This window comes from Notamacropus eugenii, chromosome 1, assembly GCF_028372415.1.
Source record: "Notamacropus eugenii isolate mMacEug1 chromosome 1, mMacEug1.pri_v2, whole genome shotgun sequence".
NCBI lineage: Eukaryota > Metazoa > Chordata > Mammalia > Diprotodontia > Macropodidae > Notamacropus > Notamacropus eugenii.
In genome coordinates this window covers 219,238,367-219,263,366 of record NC_092872.1, presented here as the reverse complement: position 1 = coordinate 219,263,366, position 25,000 = coordinate 219,238,367, and the positions used below count along the sequence as shown (strand labels likewise).

Sequence of the window (25,000 nt, the reverse complement as noted above, 5' to 3'; positions counted from 1 at the left end):
AATGTTAGCTGTGATTATTAATCAAGGCAATAGTCATGTACATAAGGCCAAGCAATTCTGCCCCAAGATGATTCTCCCATGTAGCTCCTGGCAGTGGGACACAGAGGCATCTGGAGCTAAAGTTAATTACGGTGAGAAGCAGGATGGCTACCTGTCACATACAGGGGCCTGTCACATACAGGGCCCCTTTCAACTCAGTAAAAGGGTGAATGTTTTGCATCCAGGAAATGTCTCTTTCTCAGACTCAAGGTGCTCATGCAGCTTTTTATTTTTGATTTGGACTGACCCTCAGCGAAGCTGTTTGACCTACACTGAAGGCAGAGCAGAGGCCAGGTGGGAGTGGCAGAGCTGAGAAATGATTTCTTATAGGGATTCCCTCACAACTCCTCTGGGATCTTGATATATCTCTAGTCCAAAGGGAACCAAATGAGGTTTTCTCTCAGCTGTTGTACAAGTTTTATGGTGGGCTTGGCTCCTCTTGAGAAGTGTGGATCTTACCATCCCAGGCTACCTGGAGGAAGGTAAAGGAAGACCTTGCTTCCCAATGGATCCAAAAGGATGTGAGACTACTAATCCATGACCTAAAATGGAATAATCCTCCTTAGTGATGCTAAAAGTAGAGCAGAAAGAGAGAAGTAGAAAGGGGGCCAAGCCCTTGTGGGGTACAGAGAAATGCCCCAGCCTTAAGATTGTCATTCGTGCAAACCTTCTACTCTTGTCTTTCCCGGTGACTAGGCAGTGATTTGGAGAGTCAGTAGGGAAGAAGATGTATTCACTGACTCTTTAATAGAGAAGGTTGGCATGCTTTTGTAAAGGAATTTACAAAGTTTAAAGTCCCATATAATTTGCAGTTACCATCATTTCCCTTAACATTCCTTTTGACTTGATTTATCCTGGATAAAAATATTGGAGAAGAACACAAAGTGGGAAAAGATATTTCTGAACCCAAAGGGATGTCTTAGGGCTCTGGGCCTTCTTAGGGATGGCCATAAGAGCAAGATGTAAACAAAGAAGCAAGATGTTAAATTTCTGACCTCAAAGGAGAATTCAAACCCCAAAAGAAGGAATAGCAAGACATTTGGGAAGGATAAAGACATATACACATATGTATACAAACATGCATACATACTATACATATGTGTGTATGGATGGATATGCATACACACATAAACATACATATGCATATACACTTGTGTTTGCATGTGTAATACATATATGCAAATGTGTATTATACATATATAAAACGCATAGAACATGCATATATCTATATCTTTATCTTTCTATTTATCTATCTTTCTATCTGTCTATCTCTCTGTGTCTGTCTGTTTGTCTATCTATTTATCTATCTATCTATCTATATCCTCTGAGAGCTTGTCCAGGATCCAGCACTCATTGCATAGATCGGTGTAGTCTCATATTGTTTCTACGGCAACTCTCAATTCCTTGTGACAAGAGAGGTCAGGGTGCCATGAGGGTTTATAGACATAATGTTGATTTATGTCCTTGTTTCCATTTAGGGAAGCAAGAGGCTTTGGTTTCTTAGAGAGAAATTAAGCAGAGAGATATGCCTGGAAAACCAGATCTTCAATCAGCCAGATAAAGAGATTCGAATGTTGGGGACAGCAGAGAGATGGGTTCTGCAAGGAAAGGGCCTGGGGTTATTAGGAGGGGATTCATATATCAACGTGTTATTAGGTAATTTGAATAATAATATCAAATATGCAGAATCAGTCATAGAGTAACCACAGAGAAGCAATACGGTAAATTGGATAAAGTTGGCATCTGGAATCAGGAAGATCTAGAATCACATTTTGCCTCTGGTGCCCTGGAAAATCATCTAAGACTAAAAGTTATAGCACAGTTGCTGACCTGCGTTGTTAGAGGGAGTCCACTCAAAGGAATTCCCTGCATCAGGGAAATCACAGATACAGACACCATCCTCACATTGCCTTTTAATTATATGGTTATAAAAGTGCTTTGACTATTGCAATCACCTGCTAATTAACTTTCCTCCCTCTCTAAGCTACCCTCCACTCAACTGCCATATTTATGCCCCTAAACACAGGACTTATCATGTCAGTCTCAGGTTAAGAACTGCCAGTGTTCCCTAATCTCTAGGATAAAATATAGACTTTTCCATTCAACACAAAAAGCACTTCAAAACCTAATGATGCCTTACCTTAGCGTTATTCCTAGAGCATAGTAGGTACTTGATAGATGTTTGTTGAATGAATGAATGTTTTCCTGAACTTTATTTTATTTGAATGTCACAACAATTCCATGAGGAAGAAGATAGGATACATATGACTGGACAGGTGAAAAAAGTGAGGTGCTGTGATCTTAAACAATTAGTGTAAGGTGGAAGCTTGTGGCAGAGCGGATAGAGTGCTGGGCCTGGAGTGAGACAGATTCATCTTCCTGAGGTAAAATCTGGCCTCAGACACTTACTAGCCATGTAACCTTGGGCAAATCTCTTAACGCTGTTTGTCTCAGTTTCCTCATCTGTCAAATGAGCTGGAGAAGGAAATGGCAAACCACTGCAGTATCTCTGCCAAGAAAACCCCAGATGGAGTCAGACATGCCTGAAAATGACTGGACAACCAACACCACCACAACAGATTCTTCCATCTAGTAAGTAGTGGAAATGGGACTGGAATCCCTAAGTGTGTGACTATGGGGATGTTCCTTGTACATGACTAAAATAGCATCCACCTTACAACATCATTGTGGGAATAAAAAGCCTTAAAGGTCTATATAGATGCCAGTTATTCATCTCCATTTTCATCACTCTTCTCCCAGTCTCAACCAAAACACCAACTATTTAATTCTCCTCTTACTCCCTATCAGAATATGAACTACACAGTGAATTATGGATTAAGTTTGGACACAGATCTGTTGTTCAGAGTGAGGAAACAGCTCCAACAGCATTGGTACTTCTGAATAGGGGGTATTCATTCTGCAATACTTTTGTCTCTGAACCACCATCTCCATTGAATTGGAATCAGAAGAACTGGTTCGAAAGCCTGGCTCTGGGGGGTCTCAGTTTCTTCCCCCATAAAGTAAAGGTATGAGTTTAGCCCTTTAAAAGGACAATCTAGCCATAAACCTATGATTCTATGTTCCTAACTCAGTACTTCTTCCACTGCCATTCTCCTAGACCCCAAAAGGAATATGCATGGCATCTCAAAATGGAAATTATTCTGAGTCATCAGACTTGTGAAAAGGATAAGCCATTATTGAGGAGAAGCTTGGACCTGGAGAATGGCCCAGGGTTCTACAACAGTTAGAGCAGTATGTTGGGATGCATGATTTTTTTATGAGACTATTTCTGAAGTGATTTCAATCAGTAAACTTTTCTTAAGCATCTACTATGCATTGTGCACTCTGCTGTGTCCACATGTGTGCATGCACATTGGCATTTGTATGTCCAACTACAAGTTAGACACATATACACTAGAAAAATAATGTGCAGGAAAGAAAGGAGAGAGGAGTGGCTCCTAAGAATACCAAAACATGATTGATTTCTAAAAATCAATGTGATCTTAGATCAAGGGAAGGGAAACACTGCGGGCAGGAGCATGCTGGATTGATTTAATGCAGTAGGGCGGAGGCTATAAGATTGATTGAATAGTGGGATGCCTGATAATGGAAGGAGCTCACTAGAGGAGTTCCAGTGAGATAGTTTCATAAAATTAATGTGGTTTGGAGCAAGGGAGTGGATCCTCCTTTAGGACTGGAATGCTATCCTGGAAGGATTGCAAGTGCATAAGATGATTTTCATCTTCCTCCATTTCCAACTCTCCTGCCATGATCACGACTAAAATTTCAAATTAAAAACTTCATCAACTGCAGTTTCATGCACAGAACTATGCTAAAAGCTCTCAATTAGTCTAGCCAAATCATAGTGCCTTATTTTCTATCTTCAACCAGAAGGGTACATAAAATATGGACCTGAAGTCAGAAAGATCTCAGTTCAAATCTTACCTGAAAAATTTGTGACCCTGGGCAAATCAGTTAAGCTCTCTGAGCCTCAGTTTTCTTCTCTGTAAAATGAGAGGCTTGGACTAAATTTCTAAGGTCTCTTCTGGCTCTAAGTCTATGATCCTATGATTAACTTTCTTATTGTCTTCAAATATGGTGAGAAAGATAAACTTAGTAGTCTCATTCTATGACTGGTCCAGGGATAAGCCTTGAAACCAAAGAAATAACTAGGAGTTCTGGTTCCTGAGGCCAATTCAGTTGGAGAGGAAGATATAGAAAAGACTTGGTTCCAGTCACTGTCGCACAGGAGGAGGTGGAGAGAAGGGGAATTGGGACCCAGGAAGCCAAGCTTGTCTATGGAGCAGGCCCCTCATGATAGAATGAAGCCCTAGGAAAGGGACAGGACCTTGGGGTAAGTATTCCAGTGTAAGCCCTGGGAAAGGAGATAAAGGGAGTGGGAGAAAGGAACAGATAACATTTCATGATTTTGGGTATCATCACAGTTGGTGACCCCTGGTAGAAAGCAAAGTAGGGATCAGGTAGAAGTACAGTAGGGTGGAACCCTTCAGTTCAAGGTTGACAAAGTAATGATTAGTGAACAAGAGAGGAAGCATGCCCCACAAATGTTGGTATTCTTGGACAAATGTCCAGTCACCCTTCCCTAGTGATGGCTTTTCTCTGTACTAGGAGTTAAAGAGATCTCGTCCACAAACTTTCTGTGTGACTGGGAATGGGAATAATGAAGGATGGGTTACTAACTAACTTACTAATAAGGCATGCATTACTAACCTTCCAGGATTGTGCTAAGGATAAAATCAGATAAGGGATTCAGTAAACATGAAAGTGCACCCCATGCTAGATGCTAGAGGAGATGAAGAACTTAAACAAGACATAATCCATGCCCTCAGGAAATGTTTAGTTTCAGGAATATGATGTACATAGGTAATTACAATGTGAACAATGAGTAAGTGCAATATAAAGTTCTAAACAAAGTTCTGGGTGTATTCAGAGGAGGAGAAAACATATTACTGATTCAGTGAAATCATGAACAACATAGATATTGGAGCTGAGTAGGCAAACAATAACTTTACAAAAACAACAATGAATTTACACAAGTTTGATATGATTCTTAAATGAGCTAAATCAACCCAAGTACATTCAGAGATGAAATTGGTTGTGTATGTCAATAAACAGATGTAAAATGGAACAAATTTGTCAGTTTCCACAACAATAAATTTTCATCATTGATGACAGAGAACCATCATATTTAGACCTCAACTCAACAGATCCCAATGAACTGTACAAAGGAGTAGAAATAATAAAAAAACAGTCAGGAATAGTGGCTGGACCAAACTGAGCACCCATCAAGGACATTTGTACTGGTGGCAATGTAATCTTCAAAGTATTTGTGAGTCACTTTATAAGATATTTCTGGGAGAGCCAGATATGAAAAACAGCTAGAAACAAACCATGGACAAAGTTAGAATAGCAATATCTCCCGATCCATCTGCCTAAGTTTGCATCTTTGTAAAACATCTGTGAAAATTATCGACATGTGTATAGTGACCATCCATAATAAAGATGTGATAAGGGTATAGCAGGGTTTTGCAAACAGCACTTTTTAGTCAAACAATTGACTGGAAGGTGCAGAAAATGTGAAATCTTGTTGCACTTATTACTTGTGGATTACAGCAGAATCATTAAGGTAGAACAGGACAGTCTTATAGGCCATCCTTCAAAAAATGTATCTTTCATATTAGATCATATGACATTTATTTAAAAATCCAGTGACAGAGAGAATTTTTGAAACTGATCTTGAATTAGGCATTTGATACAGGAGTGATTTTAGAGCTGTTCTTTGATCCAGAAGATGCTAAGTTCACCATCACTGGAGGTCTTCAGGCAAAAGCTAGACAACCACTTATCAGAACTGATTGTAGACAGGATTCGTGTCTTGAGTACGTGTTGGACAAGAGTACCTTTGAAAGTTTTTCCCCCCTAACTCTGGAATCTATGATTCTATATTTCCATAACTCTCCTTCAATGACATTCTATTATTAATGGCAGGCAAAGCTTAGCCCAGAAGAGCAGGTGGGTGCTTTCTAAATGTTTTTGTCATAGTCATTAAAAATGTCTTTCATGAGTCTGGCTTAAGGTGGCCTGGGATATATGATCTCCCACTTCACTGATAGGTTCCTAGAGCAGCCCAGAACACACCATATTCTGTCTCTGTTAAATTTTCAGTAACACCTGAGGACCTCAGTACCATCTGACTTGTCCTTAATTGGACCTCAAGACGCAGAAGGCTTTTGCCTGGGAACACACTATCATCTCATGGCAGGCTTCTGTATACTTCCCAAGATAAAGCAACAGGGTATATTGGACAGTTAAGGGATGTTGCCAAAATTTCTAGGTTCTACTTGGACCCTTCCATTTATCTTTATTCATTGGTGTACTTCACCGATACCCCTTCCTAGATTCATTCCATATTGGTTCCTATAACACACCCAATTCTACATCTTTAAATCTTAACCAGAGCTTACCATATCTGCCAGTTTGTCTTATGTTTCTCCTCATGTTCTCTACTAAAATCCTTAAAAAAAAATCTACACCAGATGCTTCCACTTTCTCTTCTCATTCTCTTTCAAACCCTCTGCAGTCTGACTTTTGACCCCATCATCCCACTGCAACTTCCTTTCAAAAGTAATCAATATTCTTTTAGTTTCCAAATCGAATGACTTCCTTCTAATCCTCACCCTTCCTGACTTCTCTGCAGCATCTGGCGTTGTTTTTCATTTCTTCCCCTCTCCTCTTGTGTTCTTATAAATTTGACTCAGTTCTCTCTATATTTGAGAAATAAGGCCTTTATCAGAGATACTTACTCTAAAGGTTGTTCCCCAGCTTTCTGTTTTCCTTCTAATCTTGGTTGCATTGGTTTTCTTTGTGCAAAAGCTGTATATTTTAATATAATTAAAATGACCTATTTTACATTTTGTAATACTCTCTATCTCCTTTGGTAACGAATTCTTCCTTTCCCTGTAGATCTGAGAGGTAGATATTTCTTTGCTCCTCTAATTTGCTAATGGTGTTAGCCTTTATGTCTAAATCGTGCATCCATTTTGACCTTACTTGGTACACAGTAAAAGAAGTTGGTCTGTACCTAGTTTGGGTCCTATTGTTTTCCAGTTTTCTGAGCAGTTTTTGTCGAACAGTGAGTTCTCATCCCAAAGGCTGGGGTCTTTGGGTTTATGAAACGTTAGGTTACTATGGTCATTGATGACTATGTCTTGTGTACTTAATCTATTTCACTGATATGCCACTCTATTTCTTAGCCAGTACCAGGTAGTTTTGATGATTACTGCTTTATAATATAGTTTGAGATCTGATATTGCTAGACCATCTTCCTTTGTATTTTTTTCCATTAATTTCCTTGATTTTCTTGACCACTTGTTCTTCCAGATGAATTGTGTTATTTTTTCTATCTCTATCACAATTTTTTTGGTAGTTTGATTGGTATTGCACTGAATAAGTAAATTAGCTTAAGCAGAATTGTTATTTTCATTGTATTGGCTCAGCCTACCCATGAGCAACTGATATTTTTCCAGTTGCTTAGATCTGACTTTATTTGTATGAAAAGAGTTTTGTAATTGTGTTTGTATAGTTCCTGGGTTTGTCTTGGCAGGTAGATTTCCAAGTATTTTATGTTGTTTATGGTTATTTTAAATGGAATTTCTCTTCCTATCTCTTGCTACTGGGCTTTGTTAGACATATAAAGAAATGTTGATGTTTATATGAGTTTATCTTGTATCTGCAACTTTGTTAAAGATATTAATTATTTTAAGTCATTCTTAGCTGATTCTCCAGGATTTTTAAGTATAACATCATATTATCTGCAAAGAGTTATAGTTTTCTTTCCTCATTGCCTGTTCTACTTCCTTTGATTACCTTTTCTTCTGTTATTGTTGTTGCTAATATTTCTAGCACTACATTGAATAGTGGTGATAATGGGCATTCTTGCTTCACCTCTGATTTTATTGGGAAGGCTTCTAGTTTATCCTCATTACAGATAATCCTTGGTGATAGTTTTAGATAGATACTGGTTATCATTTTTAAAGAACAATCTGTTTATTCCTGTTCTCTCTATTGTTTTTGATAGGATTGAGTACTACATTTTGTCAAAAGCTTTTTCAGTATCTATTGAGATAAATATATGATTTCTAGTGGTTTTGTTATTGATATGGTCAATTATGTTGATAATTTTCCTAATTTTGAACCAACTTTAAATTCCTGGTATAAATCATGCCTTGTCATAGTGTATAATTCTTGTGATATATTGCTGTAATTGTCTTGCTAATATTTTGTTCAAAATTTTTTCATTGATACACATTAGGGAATTTAGTCTATATTTTTGTTCTCTGTTTTAACTCTTCCTGGATTAGGTATCTGCATCAAATTGGTGTCATAAAAGGAATTTTCTAGGACTCTGCCTATTTTTCCAAATAGCTTCCAAATAGTTTACATATGTATGTATGTATGTATGTATGTACATATGTATGTATGCATTGGAATTAATTGCTCTTTAAATCTTTGGTAGAATTCAAATGTGAACCCATCTGGTCATGTGAATTTTTTTTTTCTCAGGGAGTTCATTAATGGCTTGTTCAATTTCTTTTTCTAAGATTGGGCTATTTAGGCATTCTGTTTCCTGATTTGTTAATCTGGGTAATTTATATTTTTGTAATATTCATCTATTTTGCTCATATTGTCAGATCTATAATTGGGCAAAATATTTCCTAATGATTGCTTTAATTTCTTCTTCATTGGTGGTGATTTCACCCTTTTCAGTTTTGAGACTGGATGTTTGGTTTTCTTCTTTCTTTTTTTAAAATCAAATTAGCCAATGGGTTATCTATCTTATTGGTTTTTTCATAAAACCAGCTCCTAGATCTATTTATTAGCTCAATAGTTTTTTTTAAACTTTCAGTTTTATTAATCTCACCTTTGATTTTCAAGATTTCCAATGTGGTGCTCAATTAGGGATTTTTAATTCGTTCTTTTCCAGTTTTTCTAGTTACATTACCTGTTCATTAATCTGTTCTTTTTCTATTTTGTTGATGTACCGCTTTGACTATACCCCATAAATTTTGGTATGTTGTCTCATTGTCATTTTCTTTAATGAAATTATTTATTGTTTCTATGTTTTGATCTTTGACCCACTTATTCTTTAGGATTAGATTATTTAGTTTCCAGTTAATTGTTAATCTATCTTTCCACTGCCCTTTGTTGAGTGTAATTTTTATTGCATTATGATACAAAAAGAATACATTCAATATTTCTGCCTTTCTACATTTGATTTTGAGGTTTTTATGTCTTAATAGTCAGTTTTTGTGTAGGTATCATGTGCTGTTGAGAAAAAGGTATATATTGTTTCAGTTTTCTCCAAAGGTCTGTCATGTCTTATTTTTCTAATAGTCTATTTATCTCCTTACTTTCTGTCTTGTTTATTTTTTTGGTTTGGATTTATTGAGTTCTGAGAGGGGAGAGCTGAGGTTCCCCTACTAATATAGCTTTATTGTCTATTTCTTCCTGTCACTCACTTAACTTCTCCTTTAAAAATTTGGATGCTATAATACTTAGTGCAAATATTTTAAAAAATTTAAAATTAAAAATTTTTTAGTATTGATATTGCTTCATTGTTTATGGTACCTTTCAGCAAGATGTAGTTTACTTACTTATTTCTTTTAATTAGATCTATTTTTGCTTTCACTTTGTCTGAGATCAGGATTGCTATCACTGTTTGTTTTGTTTTTACTTCAGCTGAAGCATAATATATTCTGCTCCAGCCTTTTACCTTTACTCTGTGTGTGTCTCTCTGCTTCAAGTGTCATTCTTGTAAACAACATAATGCAGGATTATATTTTCTGATCTAGTCTGTTACCTGCTTCTGTTTAATGGGAGCATTCATTCCATTCACATTCACAATTATGATGAATAACTATGTATTTCCCTCCATCCTATTTTTCCTCTGTTTGTGCTCTCTCTCCTTCCACCTTTCCCTCCTCAAAAGTGTTTTGTTTTGCTTCTGCCTACCACCTACCCTGATATGTCCTCTCTTCTGTTAGTCCACCCACACCCCTTATGTAATTTACTTCCTTCCTACTTCTCTGTCTAGTAGATAAATTTCTATATTCAACTGATTATATACATTATTCCCTCTTTGAGCCAATACTGATGAGAGTAAGGTTCAAGCAATGCTCATATCCCACCCTCTCATCTTCCTCTCTGTAGTATTGGTCTTTTGTGCCTCTTCATGTGAAATAATTTACCCCATTCTACCTTCTCATCCCTTAATTATATTTTTATGTCATTCCCTCAAATTCATGTCATATGCCAATTCTTTGTCTGTCTGTCTGTCTGCCTCTCTCTATATATATATAAATGTATATATATGTATGTGTGTATATATGTATATATATATATATATATTTCTTCTAGCTGTACTATTAGTGAAACAATTTTTAAGAATTACAAGTATCATCTTCCCATGTATAGATGTAAACAATTTAGCTTTATCGAATCCCTTATGTTGTCTTTTCCCCTTTTCCCTGCATATGATTTTCTTGGGTCTTGATACTGGAGATCAAATTATTTGGTTTAGTTCTGGGCTTCTCCTTATAAAATCTTGAAATCCTTCTATTTCACTGAATGACCTTTTTTTTCCCCTCTTGATTTATTATTCTAATTTCACCAGGTAAATGATTCTTGGTTGTAGTCCTAGCTCTGTTGCCTTCCAGAATATCATGTTCCATGCCTTCTGATCTTTAATTGTTATAATTGCTAAGTCCTGATTGTTGCTTCCTGACATTTGAATTGTTTCTTTCTGGCCACTTGTATTTTTTCCTTGACCTGATAGTTCTGAAATTTGGCTATAATGTTCCTTGGAGTTTTTGTTTTGGGATCTCTTTCCTGAGGTGATCAGTGGATTCTTTTAGTGCCTATTTTGCCCTCTGGTTACAGGATGTCAGGGCAGTTTTCCTTGATAATTTCTTGAAAGATGCTGTCCAGGTTGTCCTCTTCATTATGGCTTTTAGGTAGTCCAATGATTCTGACATTGTTGTTCCTGGATCTATTTTCCAGGTCACTTGTTTTTCCCATGAGATATTTCACATTTTCTTCCATTTTTCTCCATTCTTTTGAATTTGATTGATTAATTTTTAATGTCTCATAGAGTCATTAGCTTCCACTTGCCCAATTCTAACTTTTTAGGTGGTATTTTCCTCAATTAGCATTTGTACTTTCTTTTTTATTTTCTTTTTCCAAACTTGACTCTTTTTTCATAATTTTCTTGCATCACTTTCTTTTCCCAGTTTTTCTTCTGTCTCATATTATTTTTCAGCTCTTCAATGAGTTCTTTCTGGGCTTGAGACCACTTCCCATATTTCTTTGGGGTTTTGCTCATAGATGTTTTGATATGTTGACCTCTTCTGCATTTGTGTCTTGATCTTCCCTGTTATCATACTAACTTTCTATGGTCAGATACTTCCTTGCTGTTATTGTTGTTTCTTTTTCCACACTGGACCATGTGTTGGTCTGGCTGCTAAAGGCTGCCTCCGCTGAAGCATGTAGCAGTTCTCATATCTGGAGCCTGCCATTCCCCTGCCTTTGATGAGGCATGTGGGGCATCCTGGTGTTTACTTGCTCCATTGCATCTCACTGGTTTGCTGAAGTGAGACTGGCTGCTTGTTTGCAGGGATACTTCATGTCCTGGACTGTGCTCCCCTTTTGCCCAATTGAAACAGACCTTTTCTGCTGATCTTTTGAATTGTTAATCAGAGAATTAAAGATCTTTCCCACTCATTAATGGATCTGTCCATTAAGGAAAGCTTGATCAGGGGAGGGCCACAGCTTTTGATAATTTCTAATGCACTGGTTGTCCAGGGTAGTGATGCCCTCCAGCTCTGAAAAGTCTATAAATACTCTGAGGTGAAGTTTTACTTTGGGGCTTACTCATTGGAAGTGTTTGTATGGCCAGAGGAAACTCTGGGTAGCTGCTAAGGAGCCCTTTTTTTTGAAAACCCAGATGTTGGTGCCTCTGTCTTTGGTAACTATGTAATGGTCAGACAGTTACAGCTGTCTGTTGATCTGTGATGTATGTATTGCTTATGGTCAGGCAACTGGAAGCCCTGTCTGTTGGTTGATCTTTGTTTCTCTGTATTTTCTCTGAAGTTCAAGGTGCTGACTTTTTCCTCTGAACTAAAATAATGACATATGTGCTTGGTTAAAGTGTTTTTCAACACCTCAAAAGTTGCTTTCCTTTTAGAAAAGCAGATCTATGAACCTGTATAGCAGGCCCTCCTGTCTATGTTAGGGTCCTTGTTGATACTTCCAAGTTTCTTCAGCTCAAAGATGTTTCCCTCTGTCTTTTTTGCTGGTTCTGCTGTTCCAGGATTTCTTTTGGGGTGCTATTCTATAGTTGTTTTGAGGTAAACATGGGAGGTTTACGGTGATTTACTGATTACTTCCACTATCTTGCCTCCTGGAAGTTGCTCCCAATTCCACACTTTTGAATTGGCTATTTCCCATGCTTCCTAAACTACAAATCTTAGTTTTCTTTGCTTCCTTTAAGACTCAGATCAAATTCTACTTCTTAAAGGAGGTCTTTTCTAGTTCCTCTGCTAGTACCTTCCATCTACTCTGTGCTTTATGTGTACCATTGATATGTATACTATCTCACCCCATTAGAATGTAAGCTTATAAGCAGAGACTGATTTTTATTTTTTTCTTTGTATCACTACCTAATTGTACAGCACCTACCATACAGTAAATGCTTAATTAATATTTTACATTGATTCACTTATAAATGGTGAGGTTCTACATATGCTCTTTTTGTGGATAATAGTCTGCTGATTTTTAACAAGTCATTGGGCTGTCTCAGTCAGATATATGACTATATTGAAAGAGATCAATACAACATTTTAGAGGCAAAACCTAATAGGATGAAAAATTCCCTTTTTAAAATACTGATATGTAGGTGAATGGCCAGCATATTGAGTTAGTACATATATCTAGAGCATACTGCTGATGAACAGTAAGATGGGTCCCGAATTCAATAAGGAGAAAAGAGTGGGTTGGATTATATTTGGGAAACTGTATAGAGTTTTTTTCTTAACAATTCTGAGATTTATATGCTGTTTTCTGGCATAAAGGATTTAGAGTTTTGACACAACTGTTTTTCCAGGAATGGCTGTATATTGCACAGCCCTTGTGAATTATAGAATCTCTGAGGAATTCAACTTGCAAGTAACCCAAAGATGGAATGGAATGGTAATGGAAAGATGCATGTTGGGAGCAAGCAGTCCATAGCATATCCAGGAAGAGAAAATGACAGGAGATGGAAGGCCCACGTGCTTCAGTGCTACCCAGAAAATACAAGAATAATAATAAGAAGGTTTCCAACACACTGGGATACTCTGTGGTGTATCAATACAAGAACACACCATTGGACAGAGTAAGCAGGCATGGAGAGGTTTTGATCTTTACTAACGTTTGGAATGTTGATTTCTGTGAAATTACAGATCCATTAAAACTTTAATAAAGAAGGAATTAAGTAGGTTAAATGGAGAAAAAAAAATTTCAAGATGGAGAATAGGATGATCAAAGACATAGGCTAGGGAAAGCATAGGGTGTGTTCAGAGGACAACAAGTAGTCACAATCTAGGCGACTGGTGATGACAGTTTGTATATTAGGGTGATAACTATAACTAGCAATTTTTGTAGCTGGGTCAAGTAGAACAAAAGATGTTTGGGGTTAGGTGGCACAAATTATGCCCACAAAGGCTATGGTGAAGAGGTGCCAACCAGAAGTTTCCTTTCTTAAATTATCCTGGCTAACTAGATACAAACTTGTGTGTCTCTATAATGCTGGAGAAATCTAAGTGCTGTAAGTCTCCTCCAAATATTGGTGTCCTGGGACAAAGACCTAGTAACCCTTCCTTAGTTATGACCTAGGCAATGAAGATAGAAAAGGAATAGATGGAGATATTACGTAAGTAAAACTGAGAAATCTCAGTAATATGATGGGAAGGAAAATGAAAAATCAAATAAAATGCCAAGATTTCAAATATGGCAGATTGGATAAACAATGGTATCACTGGAAGTAGAAATGAAGGTGAGAGGAACGTTTTTAGAGAGAAAGACAATAAGCATGATTTGCGAGATACTAAATATTAGTGTACCAGATGACAGTCTTTATTGGTAAATTGTGATCAATGAAAAAAGTGTAATTCAATGTCAATTATAAATTTAATTTTCTAGGAGCATGTGCGCAATTAGTTTTAATCAATAAACTCACTATGGTTGATTCACTAATCAATCATTCCAAGGTTTCCTAGACTATGAGATATTGTTGTCAGTTCCATGGTAACTCTTAAACTAGGACAGATAGAAACATGGCACCCTAGGACCTGATAACACAGGCTTGGTAACTGATTGGGAATTGATAAATACAATCTCACTGATTTTTTGCTCATCTTTTTCAGAACATTTCTCTCTTTTTAAGAAATTACTTTTCCAACATCTAAGAGCTAAATGTGCAGCCTGGAAGCTGACAGTCCTGCAGAGACCATCTGCCTTTTACATCCCTACCAGTTATTAGACCCTCATACCTAAGAGTATTTCTGGCAGGATGGATATGGTACAGAGCCTTTCTGAAGCCAGGTCCATACTTCCACTGCCAGAGTCTTTCCAACAGGGAGAAAAAAATGTGTTTCCATCATCAACTCAGCAGATGTGTCTGGAAGACCCATGAGAAGAAGAAATATTGAAGGAGAGGAAGACATGTTTTCCATCGTCATTTTCCTGGATACAATTGTATTTAAACTACAAAACAAGTTAGCTCATTTCCTGTGTCCAGCAGGTTGGCAGTAACATTAGCTGGAGATCAGAGCTCTGGGACTTAGGAACTCAGTTGCACACATCTGTGTTTGCATTCCGCATTCTTCATCCTTCCCTGGTATTCTGTAAACATCATTTTGCATCCAAGCTAACTCTAGGGTATTTTCTCAAACAGAGTCATACAGATGATTTTTTTGAAAGACCATCTAAAGGCAATGTAAACATGGTCAGGGAAAGTGAGTTGTTTCCCTTTAGATCCTGGGAGCCATTTGGTAACCTCTAGGAGCAGAAAAAGCAAACTTTATTTTCTTCTTTCTCACAGAATAATGTGCTTCAAAGTATAGGTAGAATAAAATAATAATGATGATGATAATGATAAACTATAGTACTTTAAAGTCTGAAAAATGTATACAGATATTATCTCATCAGAGACTCAGAGCAGCCCTGCAAGGTTGGCTTGAGATATTTACAGAGGTAGAAAAAACAATACTAACAGAGAAGTTAAGTGATTTGCCCATGGTCACACAGCTAGTATATGTGAATATTCAAACTCACATCTTTCGGTTCAGGTTAGCTTTCTATTCAGGGTCTTGGATTACTGATCTAAGTATACTCTAAAACAAAGGTTTTTAATCTACTGTTTACAGACCCCAAAACTTTTGATCAATAGACTTCAAGAGGTCCATGAATCTATTGTTTTAAAACATATTTTGAAAACTATTTCAATATGATTTGTTTCTTGTGAAATCTACATGTATTTTACTTTATACATTTAAAAACATTTTTTTTCTGAAAAGAGGTCCATAAGTTTCACTAGATAGTCAAAGGAGCCATGACACAGGTGAAAAAGGTTAAGAATCCTAGCACTAAAGGGACGACAGTGATCTCAAAAGATGATCTGTAGCATGTAGAAACAGCTAAGGCTGACATACCACTGACTCCTGCATCCTGAATCGTTTGGGCATAAATAACCAGGGGCTGTTTTCTAACCACATCTACTCCATTGATTACCAGTGGCAAAGAAAATCCAGATTATTGCTCAGGAGGTAATTAACAACTCCTGACAGCTGGGAGGCTTTTGACTTCAGGGTACTCAGCCTTTAGAGGGGATGACACAAGATATACCAGGAAAACACTCATCGGACACACCCTCCTGTTTCTCTTCCCTGTATAGGTGACCCTGCCAGTGGAATGCAAAGATATACACGGAAGGTTGGATACTTACAGCCCTGTGACCTCTCTGTTTCACTGCCACGGGTATCCTCCCTTGCCTCTTGCCTCTCTCCTTGTATTCATTCACTTAGCAACAACAGAATTAGGAAGGCTAGCTTGCAGAAAACACCAACAACCTCCCATTGCCCCTTCTGCATCAGTAAACTGGATAATTACTGATGATGTCTCTTCCCCTCCCCTTTCTCCCCATCGCTGTAGTGCAAGCCCCCGTGGGTCAGCAATACCGCTCTCCCTATTATGTTAACTGGAGAAGGAGAGTCTGCCTGTCTGCACAAGGAGATTAGATTCATTCTGTGAAAGTACTGATCACATCAGCAAAGCAGTCAAACCAGTTGTTTTTCTGAACAGACTGGTGCAGTTGGCTTTTCTGAGCCATATCCTGCTTTCCTAATCCCATTCTTTGTGACTGATAGTAATGTTACAAACATATGATCAAAGCTCCAGAATTAGAAAACACCACAGAGGACATTTAGTCCAACCACCTCATTTTACAGATGAGGAAACCAAGGTCCGGAGCAATGAGCTGATGTGCCTAATGTCATGTGGGTAGTTCTAAGTGGTGGAGCTGAGTTTTGCTGGAGTAGCTAGCTTTGAGTTGAGGTAATGGCAAGTTCATATATCTTCTCCTATGTAATGATGAGTCCACATTTAGCTAGCATTTATAATAGCATTCATATTAAATCCTTATACAATATGGCCATGAACTCATATTCCCAGCCTCATCCCCTTCCCACACCAAAGATCTGTTCAAACTTTCTGTCCTTCACCCGTGACTACATCTTCCAACTCCATGACTTTGCACATGCCTGGAATGCGCTCTCTCCATAACTCCACTTAATAGAGTCCAAATCTTTCTTTAAGGTTTTGCAGCCGCAACATCTTTTACATGAAGCCTCTCCAGATCTCAGCTGCTAGTGCTCTCCCTCCCAAAATGCCTTGCATTTAAACACTTTGTATACATTTGTGTTTATTAACTTTACATAATAACTATTCTATATGTTCTAGTGTCTCCCTGTACAACATAGGCTCTTTGTGAGTAGACCTGGTCTTATTCATTGTACTTGTGTCCCCAGAGCCTAGCACAGTGCCTGACACACTGTAGGTCCTTAATAAATACCTATTGATTGATGTATTGATTTGATTCTCAATACAATTTTACTAGGTAAAATTATTATGCCCATTATTATGCCCATTTTACAGAGGAAGAAACCGGGGCTTGGAAAGGTCAAGTGATTTACAGTCATACAGTTAGTGAATGTCGGAATTGGGATATGAACCTAGGTCTCTTGACTTAAAAGTCCTGAAATAGTATGATTTAGATGCATAAATTGGAAGAAGATAAGGGAACACATCCAGAGGTCCTTAATCTGGGGTCCACATACTTAAAAAAAAGAAAAATGTACGCATATATACATATATCTATATACACACACATATGCATATATGTGTGTATATACACACATATATATATAAATATGTATGTATGTAAAGATATATGTATATTTCAAACTATAACTATTTACAAACATGCATATTTTAAAATATAACTATTTTAAAAATATAACTTTTAAAAAATATATAACAATTTCATTTTCTTTGTAATCCTAAGTGTTTTATTTTGTTTATCTAAGAACATTATTTGGAGAAGGGGTCGATACTGCCAAAGGGGAATATGGCACATAAAAACAAATTAAGAACCCCCAATTCTACACTGAAAACAGTTAAATTTTTGCTTTTCTTCTCCCCAGAGATGCACAAGAGAGGACCAGCCCAGGGGCAGTCAGTGTATGAGTCATTTGACTATCATGTGCTCTGGGGTCAATGCTGCCTAAACAAGAAAGAAAAAGAAGGGGCATTTAGTGGGGTAGAATAAAGACATCTGTGCTCTGTTTTTGGCCAAAAGAGTGGTTATCTGAGTCAAAAAATGACCAATCCAGTGGCCCTGTGTGGATAGCCTTGGGCTATAGCTGGGGAGTGGCCAAACCACAATGGCATCAAGACATGTTAGGAAGTGAGTGAAGGCTCCTGCAAGGGTGAAGGGGAGCCAAACACCTTGATCAGTTTCCCAGATTGCACCAGATTAGGTGGCCTGGTGTGGGGGTATTTGTTACTATTTTAAATGGTGTTTGGCAATTGGGAAGACTAATGACCATCTTCTTGCCACAGGGCCCGGGTCCCTAAGTGCAGCCTGGGTGGGGCATGTGTTCTGACCCAAATCCCACTTGGTTTCTCCTTTATCCTGTGTCCCAGACAAGCTCTTTTTAGGGGAGGCTGTAAGCAGGATCTGTGTTCATGCATGAAGCACCCCCAGACAGCTGCTCCAGGCTCAAGAAGCAGAGAAGACATTTTTAAAGCACTTTCTCTTGGTATTTTATTTGATGCTTATAACATCCCTGGGAACTGAAGATGCCCATTTTTTTTCCTCCTCCCTCCTTCCCATTTACAAGTGCAGGAACTCATACATAGGGAGGTGGAATGATTTTCCCCCTGCACTCAGCTGGTTTGTGCCAGGGTCTGAAATAGAACTCGATTTTCTGAATTTTTTTTTTCCAGTGCTTTTTCCAATAATACCAAGTCACCTTTCTTCCTTTTCCCTCCACACTGGAAAAAAATTGGAGGCATCCTTTGGTACCTCTAAGACATCTAAGTCTTCTCTGTTTCCAAGGCAGGGTTTTACCTATCAGGGGTCAAAGTAAGCAATTGCCTCTCAGTCCTCTGTTCCATCTTGTTAATGGAAGCCCAGCCTCCGAGAATGGCAGCAGTCCACAAGCATTAAGCCATTCTTCTGTGAGCATTTCTGGTGCTGAGCTTTTGTATATTTTCCTGGAATTTGTTGCTCTTTTCTCAGGGCCAGGGGCAGAGATGAGCACATAACTCCACATGCAACGCAGGTGCTCTGTGGATATTGATAGATATTTGTTTTTATACTACAGTTGGCCCTAAAAGTCATGTTTTATTCACTGACTCAGTCAAGGTGAAAGTCATTTCCATAACAACAACAAAAGGGGACATCTTATGCAAGGGTAGAGGGAGCATTCATTTGTGTCTGTGTTAGTGATAAATGGATTAAAGATGGTGCTTATGGCTCCTTCCTGACGTTGAACTGCTTTTCCTCCCACTTGACAAGCAAGCAAGACGCTGAATACCATTAGGGAATGTCCCCTTTTCTACCACTCATTGAAAGCTCTACATAATTGGCAGCTGACCTTCACTTTGCATTGTGGGTGATCTTTAGGTGCAGCATTTTAGGGCAAGCCATTCTCTTTGTAACATAATTTACTCTTCCTGGTTAATTTTCATTTTTATGATTTTTCTAAAAATTAAATCACGAGATAACTTCATCTGGACCTGGAGGAGAAAAGCTGCCTGTCCCTGGGTAGATTACTTATAATAATATATTTCACCGGACAGAGTCTCCTATTTAGTTCTTCTTCACTTGACAGGAAAGATCGATATTTTACTGCTCAAAAGAAATCAATAGTGAAGGACGTATTATCAGACATGTATGACTACATTTATATGTATATATGTGTGAAGATACAATAGTAAGTTAGTCAGTAAACATTTTTTAAGCATTTCCTGTTTCCCAGATTTGTGTAAAGAGATGCAAATACAAAGGAAGAATACTCCTTCTCTCAAGATCCCAGTTTAATGGGGTACGCAATATGCAAACAACCATGTACAAACACAATAACCCAGTACTATCCCACGTACAGGATAATTTAGCAGAAGGAAAGCTCTAGAATTAAGGGGGATCAGGAAAGACTTACTGTGGGAAATGGCATTTTGGCTGAGACTTGAAGGAAGCTAGGGCAGCCAGGAGACAGAGATGAAGAGGGAGAACACTGTAGACATTGGGGACAGCCAGTAAAAATACTTGGATTTGGGAGATGTCTTGTTCAAGGAGCAGCAAGGAGGCCAGTGTCATTGGATTACAGAAAGGTATAAGGTATAAGAAGACTGGAAATCTGGAGGTGGAGCAGGTTGTAAAAGGATTTGAATGCCAAAGAGAGGATTTCATATTTGATCCTGGAGGTGATAGGGAGCCACTGGAGTTTGTTGAATGGGGAGGGTAACATGGTCATACCTTTACTTTAGGAAGATCATTTTGGCAACTGGGTGGAGAATGTACTGGAATGAGGAAAAACTTGTGGCAGGGAGACTAACCAGCAGATTATTGCAGCACTCTATGAATAAGGCCATGAGAATCTTCACTGGAGTGGTTGTAGTATCAGGGGAGACAAGGAAACTTATATGGTTTTTATAGGATGATAATTCAACAGATCTTATCTATAGACTTACTCTGTGGGGTAGGCTGGGGACAGAAGAGAGATAATGAGGAGCTGAAAATAATATTTAGGTTGAGAGTCTGGATGACTACAAGGGTGGTGATACCCTCAATAGTAACAGGGAAATTGCAAGGACAGAAGTGAATTTACTTGGGAAAAAAATGTTCAGTTTTGGATAAGTTGAGTTTAAATTGTCTATGGGACATCCAGTTGGAGATATCTCAAATCTGGCTATGTTTAGACGTAAATTGTGAATTATTACATAATTCACATTATTACATAATTCACATATGTAAAAGTTCACAATATAATAAATATAAACAAATAATGTGAATGTGTAGTATATGCACTACACAGTATGTATACATAAATACTATACATTATATACATATATGTATTATATACGTGTTTGTATGCATGTATTTCTTTTTTGCCAAGGGTGATTAAAAATCCAAACTCTAGCTGAGAGAACAAATAAAAAAATCCCTATTTATTTTGCTGTCCTAGGTCTTGCTGGTTATTGATTTCAGAGCCCAGCAGGGCAAGCAGTATTGTATGGAGAATATGCCATCCAGGTCTCCATAGATACTCTCTGTGCACTTGCAGCAGACACTACCACTCCATCCTCAGAAGGGGCTCATGGTAGCTAGGGTTGTCTGGTCTACGGTTCTTGGCAAATTTGACTTGGCAAATGACTATTGCTCCAGGCTAGGGGTCAGAGTTAGAGAAGAGAGGAAGAGAAGGGTGTAAACCCAATATCCGAGCAAAGGAAATTTTCCCTTTCAGGAGCAGGAAGAAGAAACCATAAGCTGTTCCCATGAATACTCATGAGAGCGAATCTGAGTCCTGGGGTTTAAATACTTCAGTGACTGTGTGACCTGACTAATGGCAACAGTCCTTCCAATGGTTCCCATACCAACATGCCTGTGCCCTCCTAGCCTTGACAATCTTGTTCTTTTCCTCCCATAAATCCTACATAAGTGTCTTCCTTTCCATCTTTTAACATTCTATGGGTACCAGTGTAGTATGAAGCCCACCCATTATATGATTCTTTGGTCTTGCTTCATGAACTTCCCCCATTGTGAATAGGAACCTCCTGGATGATACTTTTATGCTACTTATCACACACAAGTCATCATCATTAATATACTTTAGTCTTCTTATGCTCACCATGTGTCTCTTCATTGCTGTTTAGGTCACCAGCAAATTTTATTTTGGGGGAGAATACAATTATCCCATGATTTTCAACCACAGAGCATCATGAGTAATAGGAAAAGTCAAAAACAATATCCTTATGTGAGGGAACAATTTGGGATGAAGAGAAGGGCTGTGGAATTTCCCAAATGCAAGATTGCTTGCTATTATCATCCTGTTCAATTCTAGGACAGTCTCATTGTCCACATGTTATGCCTGATTAGGGACCATGCACTGATGAACTAACTGAATGTCCTACCCATCTGACTTCAGATCATGGTCTGAGTCTAAAATAGAAACAAAAGAGGCTACTACATGTATGAAATAAAGCACAGTGCTCACTAACCTGGCTTAAAAAAATCTTCAGTGGCTCCCTAGTACCTCTAGGGAAAATACAAAATTTTCACATTAACGTTTCCATTCCTCTACAACATAGTTCCTATCTACTTTCTCCACCTTATTTCCTTTCACATCTCTTTAAATACTATTCATTTAAGTTATATGGGCTGGTAGTGGTTCCCCATATATACTATTCTATCTGCCATTAGCATGCCTTTATACAAGTGACCTGGAATGCTTTACTTCCTCACCTCCATCGCATTTAAAAAGTTCAAGAGACATAATTTCTGGATAATTTAATCATTTTATTAATAATGCCAGCATTTTTAATAAAATGGCCAGTGGCACTCTAGAATACCATCAGGGTGGTCAGCTCATGACTTATGTCTTTGGAAGAGGAGTATTTCCAAAACTGGTAATCAACTCAGATTGGTTAACAATTAATGAGAGGTGAACTTTACAAAGTGAGCCCACTCCAATGAGAGGCTGAGAGTGACATCTTGTCACTCTTGGACAGAGAGACTGTCTCTATTATCTAGACCATCTCTAGCCTCGGCCACTCTAGACAAAGAATCTATATACCCCCTTCCAAACTTGAGCCATTTGTATGGAGTAGCAATATACAAAATGAGGAAAATATTAATTCTATCTTCCATCAGCACTGTCCTTGAGAGACTTGACAAAGAGTCTAAAATTGGGTTTCCCCAATTTTAATAATTAGCTATTAATATGAGAGAGACATAGTCATTTGTCCCCACCCAAATCTTGGACTCTTTATTTCTTTCAAGTCTTAGTTCACTTGTCAGATGTGACTTTTCATGATGTTCCCAATTGTTAGCACTGTCTTCTGAGTGAATACTGTTGTATTCCCTAATAGAATAAGTGTGTGAATATGATATAATAAGTTGAATATAACTCTTTGAAGGTGGAGGTGTTTTGTTTTTTTTTTTTGTATCCCCAATACCTATTACAGTTAGAATCTAACATAGTGTAACTAGCACTCAATAAATGCTTATTTAAGGGAGTTGGATTCTATGCCAGGTTTCCACTGGGGCCTTTTAAATTTCCAATTAGGTTAATTTTTGATAATAGTAATTTCCTGATCATTTGAATTGACCTTTCTTAACTGTATCCTGCTTTTCTGGAATTTATATCATAGTAATTTAGTATCTCAGTGCAGTTCCAGATTTGGAAGAGAGTTCTAAGAACTGCACAGGTTCTGAGGTAATGGGAATCATCCCCAAACTCAAGCCTGGAGAAGCTTTGAGGGCTTGCCTGTAAGACCTTCCCTTTGCCTCTAGGCAGGGCTGCATTCACATCATTGTCCAACCCTGGCTATGCTGCTTTACAAAGATGAAAATTATAAAGGCAGAAAGTGAGGGGCAGTGAGTATGTGAGTAATTGTGTTGTAATGTGCTTTGGGGTCAATGTTCCTTGTCTAAGAAAGAAAACAAAAAAGACAACTTTCATTGGGTGAACTGGAACTGGGACATATGAACTCTATTTTTGCTCAGAACAGATGACTCAATTGAATCAGAAATGGAAAATCCAGTGGTCCTGTGCAACCAGCCTTAGAGTTGTATATAACCACAGATGGAGAGTCATTTAACTCCCACGGATGTGCAACATAGATCAAGGGATCATGCATTGAATCCAAGCATTTACTAAGAACCTGCTCTTTGCCAGGCACTATATTAGATGCTGGAGCCAAAGAGATAAAAACAATGCAGTCTCTGTTCTCAAAGGCTTTACATTTTATTGGTGGCTAACCAACAGATACACAAAATATGTACAAATTAAATACAAAACAATTTCAGGTGAGGGCTAGTAGCCAGGGGGCAAGAAAAAGTCTCATATATAGCATAAGTGGCCCTTGAACTGAGCCTTGAGGGAAGCAAGGGATCTTAATTGATTTCAGGCTGAACATTCTGCCCTTCTTTGCAGGTGTGGGGGATTATGAGTATGGAATACTAAGAGGCTGTTAGTCTTGGCTTATAGGATGGTTAGTTTTGCGTTCACGTACTAGATGAGACTCTGGATAGCTATTTCCCCTTTTTTATTCCATGTTACAAGGAATGACTCAATAGATGTGGGAGTGGGGAAGGATATATGTGAAAAGGAAGTTGATGTAAAAATAAAAGATATCTATAATTTTAAAAGATTTCAAGCTGGACCCCTTAGGGGTCATTTGGTCCAACCCTCTCATTTTTCAGATAAAGAAAATGAGATTGTGAGTTGGAAGTTTAACCCAAGCCCTATGATTATAAATCTGACACCCCTTCTATTATAGTATGTGCTCTAAAGGGGATCAGACATCAAGGATGGTGAATGTCCATATTGTCCCAGGTTGGGGAATCTGGGGGACTAAATATTATGGGTTTAAATGGGAGGAAGTGATGGTTGGAGATTTTGGAAAGGCAAGGACTGCAGTCCTACAACATGGCAGCAAGGAGATGTCCCTCTCCCTTTTAAGTCACAGGCATGTGCACTGGGAACAGCTGCCAGCTACTCTTCTCAGCTGCCAGGGGCTTTTCTCTGAACCCTTCCCTTTGAAGATTAGGAAACAGATTGAAACAGTTGGTATAACACAGAACAGGAAGATGTGAAAAGAAAAGAGAAAAAATATCTCTATGAATACTTAAAAGACTCAATAATAAATGATTCTGAGGTGAGTAGGTTCAACAACACCTAGATGCAGAGGAGGGAGAAATAAAAAGGTTCTTGCCATAACAAACTCGGTGTATATAATGTTAATGGGTCTTCCCTGCCCATTAATAGGCCTCAGGTGGAGCCCATTAAGGGAAGCTTGATTAGAGGAGGCTTGTTTCGTAGGAAGGCCCACACCTTTTGTTAATTGCTAATGAGGCACTGGGTCACAAGGGCTATGCCCTCTGGCTCTGAAAAGTGTATGTATACTCTGAGATGGAGTTTGGGGCTTAGGCTTTGGGAGACATTCACGTACTAGATGAGACTCTGGATAGCCATTAAGGAGCCCCCTGGCTTTGAAAACCCAGATGTTGGTGCTTCTCTCTCTTTTGTAACTATGTAGTTATGTAATGGTCAGACAGTTG

General features: G+C 38.2%; 1 protein-coding gene across 4 annotated transcripts in view; it reads right to left on the bottom strand.

Moving 5' to 3' along the window:
• Positions 1-25,000, bottom strand: part of ARHGAP22 (Rho GTPase activating protein 22) — a 414,522-nt gene that overhangs the window by 316,657 nt on the left and 72,865 nt on the right. The window contains exon 1 of one of the 4 annotated variants that reach the window (XM_072627655.1): positions 16,100-16,217. The exons of the other annotated variants lie outside the window; for them this stretch is intronic. The gene's annotated coding sequence lies outside the window, so the exon portion shown is untranslated. Of the gene's footprint in view, positions 1-16,099; positions 16,218-25,000 lie in introns of those variants that run through there. 4 annotated transcript variants of the gene reach the window in all.